This window comes from Ahaetulla prasina, chromosome 4 (assembly GCF_028640845.1).
Source record: "Ahaetulla prasina isolate Xishuangbanna chromosome 4, ASM2864084v1, whole genome shotgun sequence".
Classification (NCBI taxonomy): domain Eukaryota; kingdom Metazoa; phylum Chordata; class Lepidosauria; order Squamata; family Colubridae; genus Ahaetulla; species Ahaetulla prasina.
Genome location: NC_080542.1, coordinates 18751195 through 18764251, shown reverse-complemented (window position 1 = coordinate 18764251; position 13057 = coordinate 18751195).

Here is a 13057-nt window from a genome sequence, read left to right as displayed (position 1 = left end):
AAGAAGAAGAATTTACAATATTCTTTCAAAACTATGACAACAAATATTTTTTCTTAGGGGGAAAAAGTTAGACTTTTAAATAAATTGAATTGTTTTGGGTTGGGGAGAATTAAAAAAAAAGGTGGTAATATATTTTTGTCTCTTGTGTTAGCATACTTTTATCTGTTTTCCCAATGCTAAAAATAGAAACGGAAACTGCAGAAAAAAAAGATAAGCTGGGTGGTTTAAACTTGGATGGGAAAACACCAAGAAGTCATGGGACACCGGGAAGTCATAAAAAAAATAAATTCTTGCGCAGAATATTATCTTAATGTGTCTGTGCGGTCACCTTAACTGAACTCAGTAGAGCTGATAATAAAACTACCTTTTTATATTGTACTCACATCCTGCCTTTCAGCCACATTGCTAAAGGGATTGGACCAATGAATCTATATGAAAACAAGATAAAATTGCAAATCTTAATCAATAACTTTCAGCAAGTTACCACAAAGGGAAAAGGGACCACAAAAAGCCATTTAAGTTTTTAAAAACAACATATTTTAATGGCAGGAGGTTTTCCTAGATTGCAGCCCATTTCATTAGATGCAGGAATGTAGAATTTTATGCCCTAATAAATTCAAATGCCTTTGAAATGCCACAAAATGTTTATATGTAGTTCATCTGTCATGCCAAGCCCTGCTTACTCATGCCAAACTGCTTTAAATTGGGTTTCACACAGCGAAATAAAGCCAAAATAAATAAATCAAGTAATTCCTTATGCCGCGTGTCATCCGTGAATCTGTTCAATGATGGAGTGTGAGCCTAGGCATCATGGTCATCCCATATTTCACTCATTGTATAGACGTGTTTCTCAATCTAGGCAACTTGAAGATGTGTGGACTTCAACTCCCAGAATTTCCCAGGATGGAGAATTCTGGGAGCTGAAGTCCACGTATCTTCAAATTCCCATGGTTGAGACCAACAATACTACTACCCTTCAAAAAGACCTTGACTTTGTATTTGATTGGTCTAAAACTTGGCAACTCCAAATCTCAACCAGCAAATGCTCAGTCTTACATATTGGAAAAAAGAACCCAAACACTAAATACAAACTTGATGGACATTACCTTACAGATGACCCCCACCCTGTTAAAGACCTTGGAGTTTTCCTATCAAATGATCTAAGTGCCAAAGCCCACTGCAACTATATAGCAAAAAAGGCTCTAAGAGTTGTAAACCTAATTTTGCGTAGCTTCTTTTCCAAAAACTCTACACTACTAACCAGAGCATACAAAATATTTGCTAGACCTATTTTTGAATACAGCCCACCTGTCTGGAACCCATACCACATCTCTGACATGAATACAATTGTACAATTGACATTGTACAATTAGCACAGGGCCCCCCCAAGGCTGTGTGCTCTCCCCACTTCTTTTCTGTCTGTATACCAATGACTGCATCTCCAACGATCCATCTGTGAAACTACTGAAGTTCGCAGATGACACAACAGTGATTGGTCTCATTCGAAACAATGACTAATCCGCATATAGACGTGAGGTCAAACGACTAGCCTTGCGGTGCGACCGTAACAATCTGGAACTGAACACACTCAAAACTGTAGAAATGGTGGTAGACGTTAGGAGAAACCCTTCCATACTTCCACCTCTCACAATACTTGACAACACAGTATCAACAGTAGAAACCTTCAAATTTCTAGGTTCTATCATATCGCAAGATCTAAAATGGACAATTAACATCAAAAACATCATCAAAAAAGGACAACAAAGACTGTTCTTTCTGCGCCAACTCAGAAAGTTCAAACTGCCCAAGGAGCTACTGATCCAATTCTACAGTGGAATTATTGAGTCTGTCATTTGCACCTCTATAACTGTCTGGTTTGGTTCTGCAACCCAACAAGAAAGACACAGACTTCAGAGGATAATTAGAACTGCAAAAAAACAAAAAATAATTGCTACCAACCTGCCTTCCATTGAGGAACTGTATACTGCAAGAATCAAGAAGAGGGCCGTGAAAATATTTACAGACCCCTCACATCCTGGACATAAACTGTTTCAACTCCTACCATCAAAACGATGCTTTAGAGCATTGCACACCAGAACAACTAGACACAAGAACAGTTAATTCCCTCAACACTGCCAACTACTATTAATCTTCTCATTGTTTTCATCACCAATCTCTTTCCACTTATGACTATATGACTGTAACTTTTTGTTGCTATCATTAAGGATTAAATTGCAACCTATGACCATCATTTGTGTTGTAAATGTTGTACCTTTGATGAAGGTTTTTTTTCTTTCTTTTTCTTTTATGTACACTGAGAGCATATGCACCAAAACAAATTCCTTGTGTGTCCAATCACACTTGGTCAATAAATTCTATTCTATTCTGTTCTGTTCTATTCTGTTCTGTTCTATTCTATTCTATTCTATTCTATTCTATTCTATTCTATTCTATTCTATTCTATTCTATTCTATTCTATACAATTGAATGCGTCCAGAAATATTTTACAAGAAGTCTCTGCTCCTCTGAAAACAGCAAAATACCTTATACCACCAGACTTGAAATCCTGGGATTAGAAAATTTAGAACTCCACCAACTCCGACAAGACCTGTGTTTAACACATAGAATCATCTATTGCAATGTCCTTCCTGTTAAAGACTACTTCAGCTTCAATCACAATAATACAAGAGCAAACAATAGATTTAAACTTAATGTTAACCACTTCAATCTTGATTGCAGAAAATATGACTTTTGTAACAGAGTTGTTAACGCTTGGAACACACTACCTGACTCTGTGGTCTCTTCTCAAAATCCTCAAAGCTTAACCAAAAACTGTGTACTATTGACCTCACCCCATTCGTAAGAGGACTATAAGGGGTGTGCATAAGAGCACAAAAGTGCCTACCATTCCTGTCCTATTGTTTCCTTTCATTGTATCAGATTGATATAGTTGTTGCATACTTTTGCTCATATATATGCTTGTGTGATGTGTTATTGTTTTATGTTGATGCTTGTGTATATTGTTGTGACAAACAAAAAACAAAAAACATAGACACTAAATGAGAGCTGCAAACATTTTGCTATATAATAGAGCAGATAGACTGACCCTGGGAGAACAGTTCTAAGAAATGAATTCTTTAATTTAAATTTAATTTAATTGCATTAAAACATGAAGAATTCAGCCATCCTGCTAGGCAGCACTTCACATTTGAGGCTTGAAATATGAATGGAAGCACAGAAGGAGTCCACCCATCTGCAAGTCCTTATATCACATGGTTTTTTTCCCTTGGCCACCTGTTCACCAAGTCCATTGGAGTACAAATAGTTCTTGAGTTATGACCACAATTGAGCCCAACATTTACATTGCTAAATGAGAGATTTATTAAGCTAGTTTTGCCCCATTTTACGACTTTTCTTGCCACAGTTGTCACAATTGTTAAGTGAATTTGGCTTCCCCATTGACTTTGCTGGTCAGAGGGTCTCAAAAGAGGATCACACGACCCCAGGATACTGCAAAGGTCGTACGCATGAAACAGTTGCCAAGCATCTGAATTTTGATCACATGATCATGGGCATGCTGCAAAGGTTGTAACTGTGAAGAACGGTCATTAATCTCTTTTTTCAGTGCCGTTGTAACTTTGAACGGCCACTAAAATGAACTGTTGTAAATCGAGGACTACCTGTACAAGCAAATAAATAAACAAATATACAAATCTCAGGCTGCCTTAAGGAGCTTCAGACAGGAGGGGGTCAAGCGATTTTCCAAAGCACCTGAAGGCCAGACAAGGAATAATGGATAGAAACTAAATTAGAAATAAATGGATAGGGCCTCTGGTGGCTCAACAGACTAATGCAGTCTGTTATTAACACAGCTGCTTGCAATTACTGCAAGTTCAAGTCCCACCAGGCCCAAGGTTGACTCAGCCTTCCATCCTTTATAAAGTAGGTAAAATGAGGACCCAGATTGCTGGGGGCAATAAAAGTTGACTTTGTATATAATATACAAATGGATGAGAGTATTGCTTAACACAATGTAAGCCGCCCTGAGTCTTCGGAGAAGGGCGGGATATAAATTCAAATTAAAAAAAACTGATCAAGGAGAGATTCAACCTGGAAATAAGGAGAAATTTTCTGACAGTGAGAACAATCAACCAATGGAATAGAAGTTGCCTTCAGAAGTTGTGAAGCTTCATCTGAAGGCTTTCAAAAAGAGATTGGACTGCCATCTGTCAGAAATGGTATAGGGTCTCCTGCTTGGGTAGGGGCCTGAACTAGTTGACCTATAAGGTCCCTTCCAAATCTGTTAATCTATACTGTTAGCATGAGTGGTGGTACTTTGGAAGAAGATCAAGGATGATCAAGATACATGCTTGGGACATTTATATATGTCAAATCTTGGATAATACCAAGCAGTCCACTTGGAGACCCAGGGCAATCTCAGTGGGGCTTCAGGCCTGAATCTAAAGCTGCCAATGTCACTCCACAAGAAAGGAACACATCATATGGATTGTCTTGGTAGCACTTTTGATCTCATTCTCCAGGGAACATTCAAAATCCCTATTTCTCTGTTGTTTCCGAGAGACTATCTGAGTGACATATTCCAAAGCAATTAAGTTTGAACGGCCTGAAGCAGATAACTGGAGATCTTGGTAATATTGTATTCAGCCAGTTGTTTTTTTTAAAAAGTTTATCCCCAAATGAGGAATTAGATATAGAGGTCGTCCTCTGTTTTCAACTAAAATTGACCCCGAAATTTCTGTTGCTACACAAGGAAGTTGTTAAGTGAGTTGTGCCTCATTTTATGACCTTTTTTGCCACAAGTGAATCACAGCGACTGTTAAATGAATCATGTAGTCACCAGTGGATCTGGTTTCCCCCATTGACTTTACTTGTCAGAAGACAGCTAGGAAGGTTACAAATGGTATCATATGACATGCCAGTTGCCAAGCACCTGAATTTTGATATGTGAATATGGATTTGCTGTAACAGTCCGCGTGAAAAATGGTCTTAATTCACTTTTTTCAGTACCATTGTAATTTCAAATAGTCACTCTAAGTAACGGTTGCAAGTGGAGGATACCTTTATCTTTGGCTTCTTGGGGAAAATTATTTCATTATGTTGTTACATTGGAAAAAGTTCTGGGAAGCGGTTTAACCAGGAAACAAAAGTGAAATATTGAAACTATTTCTATTGTTTCTTTACTTAGCAATTAGTTTCATCATTTTAGACGAGGCCAAAACCATATAAAATAAGTAACACTAACACTATCAAATTCTTACTGTGTTTTATGGATACGATTTATGGGTAATAAAAGCATAAAAGAAAATCCAAGCTTCTGATCCAAGTCATTTCCCTTTATGAAAATCTCCCCTCTTGGCATTTGAGAATCTCTCAATCCCTCAACAATAATAGGTATAATTTTATCGTGGACTCTTCTAGCCTGCAGAAATAAGGATAGCCATTCAGAAGGATGTCCTTGGGAAGGTCAAAAGAGTCAAGATTGCAGCCACAGCTATGTGATCTAAGCCCATCCTTTTTAAAAAAAATATAACTCGGAGATTCCCGTAGGTGCTTTACAATGTGCTGTAGAAATGTTAATTTTATGGGACAAGAAAGATCAAATAATCCAAATGGGAGCAATGATAAATGACATGTTGTGAATGTGATTGTTGTTGCTGTTGTTCAGTCACTAAGTCGCGTCCCACTCTTCAAGACCCCATGAGCCATAGCAGGCCAGGTCCCCCTGTCCCCCATTGTCTCACAGACTTTGCCCAAATTCATGTTCATCGCGTGGATGACACTATTTAACCATCTCATCTTTGCCTTCCCCCTCCCCTTTTGCCTTCTCTCTTTCACAAAAATAAGGTCTTTTCCAATGAGTCCTCTCGTCTCATTAGGAGGCCAAACTATTTGAGCTTCAGCTTCAGTATCTATCCTTCCAAAGCAGTTGTCTCCAACCTTGGCAACTTTAAGCCTGGCGGACTTCAACTCCCAGAATTCTGGGAGTTGAAATCCCAGAATTCTCGGAGTTGAAATTCGCTAGGCTTAAAGTTGCCAAGATTGGAGATCCCTGCTCCAAAGAACGGTCAGGGTTGGGTTTCCTTTAGGATTGACTGATCTGATATCCTTGCAATCCAAGGGACTCTCAAGAATCTTTTCCAGCACCACCATTTGAATGCATCAGTTCTTTGGTGCTCAACCTTCCTTATGGTCAACTCTCATAGCCATGCATTACTATTGGGAAAACCATAACTTTGACAATGCGGATCTTTTTCAGCAAGATGATGCCTCTGCTTTTTTACTATGCTCTCTAATGATATGTAATTTATTTATTTTATTTATTTATTTTCATCAAGCATGTATTTTATGACAGATACAAGTGTAAACATAATTATAAACACATGTAGAGGGTATGAATAAAAGAAAACATTAGGACAGGGACGGTAGGCATGCTGGTGCACTTAAAGATAAAGGTAAAGGTTCCCCTCGCACATATGTGCTAGTCATTTCCGACTCTAGGGGGCGGTGCTCATCTCCGTTTCAAAGCCAAAGAGCCAGCGCTGTCCAAAGACATCTCTGTGGTCATGTAGCCAGCATGCCTAAATGCCAAAGGCGCACGGAATAGGAAGTGGTCCCTATTTTTCTACTTGAATTTTTTACCTGCTTTCGAACTGCTAGGTTGGCAGAAGCTGGGACAAGTAATGGGAGCTCACCCTGTTCTGCGGCACTTTGGATTTGAACCGCTGAACTGCCGACCTTTCGATTAACAAGCTCAGTGTCTTAGCCACTGAGCTACTGTGTCCCATCTGTGGGCTTATGCACGCCCACAGTAAAATAGTAAAATAGTAAAATATAATATAGTAAAATACTAAAATAGTAAAAAATAGTTTTACTATTTCAACATTGCCATTATGCTGATTTTCCCTCTGCTTTCTGCTCTATGACTGTAATCAAGTTTTGTCATGGTGGTTTTCTTTGGGAAGTTTCGCCCAGACCTACACTGATTGTTCTACTGAAGGAGTTACCAGGATGTGTTTTCTGGTATGTCTCAAAGAATACCTTCCTATGCCAACTAGGAAAGATCTAAAATTTAAATGATCTTCTAACACTTAATAATGAATTCAATTTTATGACAGGCCTGCTGGCTAATTAACACTATTCCAATTGGTTTCTATTTTGGTAATAGAAAGAAAGTTGTGTTTCCTTCTTTGATAAGGAGACTCATTTAATCTTATCAGGGCCAGAGACAGATTTGATTGCAATTGTATTTCAAAACATGCAGAAACCCAGGAACCCTCCGGGTACAGCCATAATGATGCCTTTGTCCCTGCCAGTAATCTCTGTCCCACCGGTTATTTTAGCAAAATAACTGGTTGAACAGCACCCTCTCCTGCCAATTATTTTTATTTATATTTTGTCACAACAGTATATATAAGCATAAGCATGAAAGTAACTATATAACATATAAGCATATATATAAACATAAGTATGCAATAACTATATTAATTGGATATAATGAAAGGAAACAATAGGACAGGAACAGTAGGCACGTTTGTGCTCTTATGCACGCCCCTTAATTAATCCAGAAAAGTTTTGTTCTGGGTGAAAAAGGGCTGATTCCAAAGGAAGAATATATGGGAGTGGAGATCAAAGTCATGCTAAACCCTAAAAACAGCTTTACAAATGCAGCGGCTACTCATAAATCTGCAAAGAAAGGGATGAGTTCACATTCTTTGCTGATCCACAAACTACCCAACTTGGCCAAGCCTAGCATGTTGTCAGAACCCAGTTTAATGCTGTCATCTTGCATATGTCTGCTCTGATGTACATTTCACACATTCAGGGGGACTTCATTTGTGAGCAAGTTCCTCTAAGAGTTTAGCTGAATTATTTTGACCCTAAGACTATTACAAAATGAAGAATTTGAAATTTCAGCATCACATTCAATTTTTCTTTCTCCCTTAGATATAAAGGTAGTCTTCAACTTACAACAGTTCATCTAGAAACTGTTCAAACCTACAACAGTACTGAAAAAAGTACTGGTTTTTTTTTTTAGACTAGAATAAAATTTTTATTGGTCAAGTGTGATTGGACACACAAGGAATTTGGTGCATATGCTCTCAGTGTACATAAAAGAAAAGATACCTTTATCAAGGTACAACATTTACAACACAAATGATGGTCATAGGGTACAATTTAACTTATATAATATAACTTATAACTGTTTTTCAAAGTTACGATTGTTGCAGTATCCCCATGGACACATGATCAAAATTCAGATGCTTGGCTACTGACTCACATTTATGACAAGTGGCAGTGTCCCTGGGTCATGTGAACCCCATTTGCAACCTTTTGACAAGTAAAATTAATGGGGGAAACTTAGATTCCCTTTACAATCGTGTCATTAATTTAACAACAGCAGTGATTCACTTAATGAATGTGGCAAGAAAAGTCGTAAGTGGGGCAAAACTCGCTTGACAAATTTCTCACTTAACAACATAAATTTTGAACTCCATTGTAGTCGTATGTTGAGGACTACCTGTAGTTGATCTGAATCTTTTAGTAAAAGCTTATGGCTAAGAAGGGAAGGGGAATCCCTCAAAAGAAACTAAGACTGTGGTACAAAAAGGATCTCACGTATCCACCAGGGATGAAATGCTACTGGTTGTGGCCAGTTCACTCAAACTGGTAGTAAAAATGCTAAGGGTTCGCCTGAACTAGTAGTAAAAAAATGCTTTAAAAAGTAAAAAAAAAAAAGTCCCGATGATTGCGTGGCACAACTGATTGTCAGAACTTTTAAAAAACTTTTTTAAAGCATTTTTTAACTACTGGTTCGGACGAATAGGTAGTAAAAAATGCTTTAAAATTTTAAAAAAAAAGGTGCCGACGATCAGCTGTGACAATCAGCTGTGCCGTGCAATCGTTGGAACTTTTTTTTTGCTTTTTAAAGCATTTTTTTACTACCTATTTGTCTGAACTAGTATTTTTGTGTAAAGTGTGATAGTTTGTTTTTGAACTCTCTGTGACTCTGTGTGGTTCCTGCTTGTTGCAAGGCCCATTTTGTGTGAAGTCCAGCTGCTTTTGCATTGTGTGTGAGTCAGTGGTGTAATTTTGTGTTATTTTTGTGTAAAGTGCGATAGTTGGTTTTCCCGGTCATGTGACCACCAAGTAGCTCCCACGTAGCACCGCTCCTGCACAGACTGCACTGGCTACCTGTGGCCTTTCGAGTGCACTTTAAAGTGTTGGTTATGACCTTTAAAGCGCTCCATGGCTTAGGGCCTGGGTACTTACGGGACCGCCTGCTGTTACCACATGCCTCCCACCGACCCGTACGCTCTCACAGAGAGGGACTTCTCAGGGTGCCGTCCGCCAAACAATGTCGGCTGGCGGCCCCCAGGGGAAGGGCCTTCTCTGTGGGGGCTCCCACACTCTGGAACGAGCTTCCCCCGGGTTTACGCCAAATACCTGACCTTCGGACATTCCGTCGCGAACTGAAGACACATCTTTTCATTCGCGCGGGGCTGGCTTGAACTGAATTTTATTAATTTTAAATTTTTATTAATTAATTTTAAATGGGGTTTTTAGTCTAGTATATTTTAACCTATCAGGCTAATTTTAAAATAAGTTTTTTTAATCTGCATTTTAGATGGTATATTGTATTGTCTGTTTTATTTTTGCCTGTACACCGCCCTGAGTCCTTCGGGAGAAGGGAGGTATAAAAATCAAATAAATAAATAAATAAAAATAAATAAGCCATGCCCACCTAGTCACATGCCCACCAAGCCATGCCCACCAAGCCACACCCACAGACCCGGTAGAGAAAGTTTTAAAATTTCACCACTGGTATCCACCCTTTGTGGTCCTCAGAGTACTTCAACAGAGAGGGGAAAAATGTCATATTTTTGGAGTTTGAAAAGCTTTACAAGACAAAATGCTCAATTTCAAACACTTAAGGCACCCACTTTATTCATTAAAAGTCCTCAAGTACAGGTAGTCCAAATACAACCATTCGTTTAGTGAGCATTCCAAGTTGTATTGGCATTGTGTTGGCACAATGGTTACAATACAATATTACAGGAACACTCTGCCTGCAGCCAGGAGTTCGAGCCTGACCGGTTAAAGGTTGACTCATCATAATTAGAACTGCAGAAAAAATAATTGCTACCAACCTGCCTTCCATTGAGGACCTGTATACTGCACGAATCAAGAAGAGGGCCGTGAAAATATTTGCAGATCCCTCGCATCCTGGACATAAACTGTTTCAACTCCTACCCTCAAAACGACGCTATAGAGCACTGCACACCAGAACAACTAGACACAAGAACAGTTTTTTCCCGAAGGCCATCACTCTGCTAAACAAATAATTCCATCAACACTGTCAGACTATTTACTGAATCTGCACTACTATTAATCGTTTCATAGTTCCCATCACCAATCTCTTTCCACTTATGACTGTATGACTATAACTTGTTGCTGGCAATCCTTATGATTTATATTGATATATTGATCATCAATTGTGTTGTAAATGTTGTACCTTGATGAACGTATCTTTTCTTTTATGTACACTGAGAGCATATGCACCAAGACAAATTCCTTGTGTGTCCAATCACACTTGGCCAAAAAAAAAAAAAAATTCTAAATTCTATCTTTACAAGGTTGCTAAAATGAGGACTCAGATTGTTGGGGGCAAGATGTTGACACTATAAACCATTCAGAGAGCTCTGTAAAGTAGTGGTCACCAATTGGTGGTCCATGGACCATTGGTGGTCCGTGAGAAATTTTTGGTGGTCCCCAGAAAAATTATTTGCATTTTTAATATTGCACTAAATCAGGGGTCCTCAAACTACGGCCCCTGGGCCGGATACGTGCATTGAATGTTTGTGTTGCTGCAGAGAGTCTCCCCCTTTGGGGTCTTTTTGTGTGGGTCGGAGAGGGGCAGAAATTCTGATATGGAGTCTGCTTCAGTCTCCTGGTGTGGGGCTTTGGACAAAGGTTGGAGGGAAGCACCGCTGGTGGTGAAGAGCCGGAGGCCCTTGTTTTAGTGGGACTGCATCATGGCCTGGAACTGGCTGACCATCTCAACCCGCTTAGCCTCCAGGTGCTGGTACCTGGCCTTGCACTCCCGCAGGTCTTCCCTCTGCTTGGAAAGCCTATGCTCCTAGTCCTCAGTGAGGTGCTTCTACTGAGCCTCCTTCTCGGTCAGATCCAATTTGAACAGAGCTGTTTTGCCAACTCTTTCTCATGGTGGCTGCTTAGCTCCAGCAACTGTTTCCTGTTGAGGCCCTAAGGAGCCCGGTGGGGAGGCAGAGTGGCTGGGAGGGGAGGGGCAAGTAGATGCAGGTGAGGCACCCCTCGACGTGAGTGACATTGAGTTGACCACACCCACTCAGTCACATGACCACCTAGACGCGCCCACTCAGCCGGTCATTAGGCATATATTAGTGGTCTGTGGGATTTAAAATTATGAATTTAGTGGTCCCTGAGGTCTGAAAGGTTGGGGACCTCTGCTGTAAAGCACTGTAAGTCAAAGTGCTATTAGCAATAGCAATAGCACTTAGACTTATATACTGCTTCACAGTGCTTTATAGCCCTCTCTAAGCAGTTTACAGAGTTGGCCTATTGCCCCCCAACAATCTGGGTCCTCATTTGACCCACCTCAGAAGAATGGAAGGCTGAGTCAACCTTGAGCCTGGTGAGAGTTGAACTGCCAAATTGCAGTCAGCCGACAGTCAGTAGAAGTAGTCTGCAGTATTGTACTCTAACCACTGCACCACCATGGCTATTGCTACACTTAAAAAAAATAACTTATGATCCTTTTTCACACTTATGACCATTGTAGCATTCCCATGGTCAAATGGTCAAAATTTGGATGCTTGGTAACTGGCATGTATTTGTGATGATTGGTGTTCAGGGGTCATGCAATCGCCTTTTACAATTTTCTGACAAGCAAAGTCAACAGGGAAGTCAGATTCACTTAACTATGTTACTAATTTGTTAATTGTTGTGATTCATCTAACAACTGTACAAGAAAAGTTGCAAAATGGGGCAAAACTCATTTAACAACTGTCTTGCTTAGTATTGGATATTTGGGGCTCAATTGTGGTTGTAAGTCAAGTAACTGTAGCTTTCCAGATTTGGCTCTGGGCCATGGTGAAATGCTCCTGGTTCAGACTGGTTCGACCGATCCGGGAGTGATGGCAGCGGGTGGTTTGGAGAACCAGTAGCAAAAATCCCTGCCCCTCCCATGCCCACCAAATCATCCAGTCACCTGCTTGCCGGCTTGCTGGTTCTTTTAAAAATGTTTTTAAAAGGTAAAAATTGGCTCTGACGATCACACCTGAGCCGTACGATCGTCAGAGCCCTTTTTTAAACTTTTAAATGCATTTTTTACAACCTATTCAGCTGAATAGGTTGTACAAAAAAAGCTTTTAAAAGTAAAAAAAAGAGTTTGCACGCCACAGCTGATTACCCTCCCTGCCCCGTGCGCTGTTCTACTTACCCCATGCCTCCCTTCGCTTGCACTATGCGCACTTACCTCACATTTGGTGAATGGTGTACACGCAGTCGCAGCCAGCAAACCAATAATAAACTGTTTCAGACTTCACCACTGCCCTGGACCCACCCAGTAGTAGTGGGAGATTCTCAAAGGCTGGATGTTTTTGACCAAAGGAGAGTAGGAAATGACTAGAATAGCATCAGATAAACTTCTGGCCAACTTCCAAGTTATGGACAAACTTGCCCTGGTTATCCTTCCTTCTTATTTTCTTTCTTGTTTTTCTAAAAAAAAAAAAATTATAGTCAGGGACATCCATCTAGATATGTACAACAAGCAACTGCTTTATTATTTTGACTTTAAAATAATAATGAACAGGTTTACCCAAAGAAAATCCTCCCCACTCTTGGATGGTAAGACCACTGAATGATTTTGCTGTATTGCTAATTGCTCATTCTGTTCTAATAAACATAATTTAAATACCCATAGTGAATTTTCCCATAAAGCATGCAGCTCAAATACCGGTATGTCATCTCTTTGGATCCCCAAGGAAGATTATAATGT